Source organism: Anoplophora glabripennis, unplaced genomic scaffold, assembly GCF_000390285.2.
Source record: "Anoplophora glabripennis isolate ALB-LARVAE unplaced genomic scaffold, Agla_2.0 scaffold1046, whole genome shotgun sequence".
In the NCBI taxonomy this organism is placed as follows: Eukaryota; Metazoa; Arthropoda; class Insecta; order Coleoptera; family Cerambycidae; genus Anoplophora; species Anoplophora glabripennis.
The window spans coordinates 48,339-51,162 of NW_019417154.1; positions in this window are offsets into that span (position 1 = coordinate 48,339).

Consider the following 2,824-nt stretch of genomic DNA (forward strand, 5'->3'; position numbering starts at 1 on the left):
TTATAATACTATAAATAATTATATTTTTGTGTTTTATTTATTATAATTTAGTTTTGTTTGTTCTGTGTAGTTTATTTAATAAATAATGTTAGGCGCCAATTTATAGTATTATAAAGATTTATTTAACATGTGATATGTATTTAAAATATTTAAATTTTGAATTTTCCTACAGTATTCTTAAAAAATATCACAATAAAATATGTTCTATACTTACCAAGCTCTAGCTCTTTTTATATGTCACTTAATTTTATCTATTATCTCTAAATGTAAATTTATTCATTATATTTTTTTTTTAATTATTCTCAAATTATAATTTAATTATATTTAAAAAAATGTAATAATTTTAATGACAACTAGACTACTACTGTACTTTCTGCAAATTATATAATACAATTTCTATAGAGCATGTTGATATCTCAGTAGTCGGTTCTAAAGCTTTTTGAAATTAATTATGAATAAAATGTTAATATGTAATTAATTTTGTTTCTTTGCTTTTATTAAAAAAAATAAAATAGTATTGTTTTAATTGTGTTTGAAATTTGTATATTATAATAACAGGTTATAAATTTATAAAATCCTTCCTAATTCCCTATCTAATCTGAGCTAAATTATTGCTAATTACTTATTCTATAAACTTATAGTTTCTTGTTACCTATACTACACCTTTGTTGTCCTTTTGTCTATGTTTTCCTCACTAGTAATGTCCTTCCTGTAATCTCTCTCCTGTCTCTTCTCCTTCCTTTCTTTCACTCGAACTCTCCTCTATTTTGTTTTGTCCTCCTTCTGTTTCTTACTCCACTCCGTTAACTGCCACTGTCTGAATCACCTCCCTGGCTCGTACTGCTCCTTTCCTTTTCTAAATGTCTACGACAATTCAAAATGATGTTTTACTAACCTGACAGTATTATGATTATATTCAGTTGTCTGTCAGTTTAATTTCCTTTCTGCCAAATAACTTATTCTTTCCTATTTCCTGACTCGCACGGTTCTCTTCTTTCTTTATTGTTTTTTAAATGTTCCACAATAACTTTGTGCTTGATTACTTTCCTTTAATACTCTTCTTCTCCTCAACACTTGTTTTTTTCTTGGTAGTTCATATGATTTTCTTTTATTATTCTGTATTTTATTCCACTTCTTATTTTAAATTTCTTTTAATTGCTATGACTTGTATATCTTCTAATTCCTCTTTTTACTTCTTGATTCTCCTCACTATTTATTCTCCTTGATCACCACCTTTTTTTTTCTATCATTTTCTTTCTCATCGCACATATCTATTTACAATGTTTATTAATATATCGTTCTCAATCTCAACTAATCAGATTATTTTATAATTTATACATTTTTAATTCACCATTTTTAATACCATTTTATTATTTTTTTAGCTACATTACATTATTTTGTGGACACTTTTATTCCTTTATACTGAGATTTCATTCTAATTTTCATATCATTATACACTGTCATTTTTCATCCCGCTGTCACCCAAATTATCCTTACTATTTTGTCACCATATATCTAATATGTCATTACTTGTATTTCAACTTAACTTCTATTAGATTTTATAATTAAAAACTCTTACTTCAATTTCTACTTGTTACAATATATTGATTTATAAAAAAACAGTGATGTATTTGGGATTGCAGTCAACAGTGCTAAGGGAGTATAATAAGAATACTCTATGTTGTTGTCAAGCTTTCGGAAATGTTTATTTCCTTTCTCAAGACATATAACCTGAGATTATATAATAAAAAAAACATCAAAAACGAGAGATATAAGCGCAATTGTTAACATTTTCGTACATTAACTAAATTAAAAACAATTATAATTATAGTCACATAATTTAAAAACAATTATCAAGTCAATTTACAACATTTAACGAAAAATACAATGAAGAGGAGCTATGCGTATGAAATGTGAACTCATTTTTCTTTATCAAAAACGAGATATAAGAGCAATTGTTCACATTTCATAGGCATGGCTCCTTTTCAGGGTATTTTTTGTTAAATGTTGTAAATTGACTTGAAAATTGTTTTTAAATAATGTGACTATAATCTCAGGTTATATGTCTTGAGAAAGGAAATAAACATTTCCGAAAGCTTGACAACAAACACAGAGTGTTCTTATTATACTAGCTCTTAGCACTGTTGACTGCAATCCAAATACATCACTCTTTTTTTCTTAACTAGTCAGTCAAGACTACACATAATATAAATATAAATTTATTTATTTAAAATATTTACGTTTATGTCACACTTTTCTTATCATTTCTTTCTTATTATTATTTCGGTGAAAACTTCTACTGCACCGAAAATATATATTTTTATTTTTTTAAAGTTTTTGTTTGCAAAACGTGTTACTTCGCGACATACATTAATGATTCGTCCTCGCAGATCTTCCAAGGTATCAGGTGGAGTGCTGTAAACTTTGCTTTTAATGTGCCCCCAGAGAAAGACATCTAAAGGATTTAAGTCGGGTGACCGAGGGGGCCACTCAATGCACCTCTTCGTCCTATGCAGCGTCCTGGAAACATCTAATTTAGGTAATTGCGCACATTGAGTGAGTAATGTGGAGGAGCTCCGTCTTGCTGGAAAATCAGTTCGTGTTCATTGTAAGCAGGGTCGTCCTCTATGATATTTGTTAGAGCTGGGTCGATGACATTTTGTAGTAAATCCAAGTACATATCGCCTGTCAAATTTCCAGGAAGGAAAAAAGGACCTACAATGGAATTTCCAAAAATACCTGCCCATACATTCAACTTCTGGGGGTGTTGGGAGTGTGTCTCATGGAAAATCCTTGGATTGGTATCAGCCCAGTAACGACAATT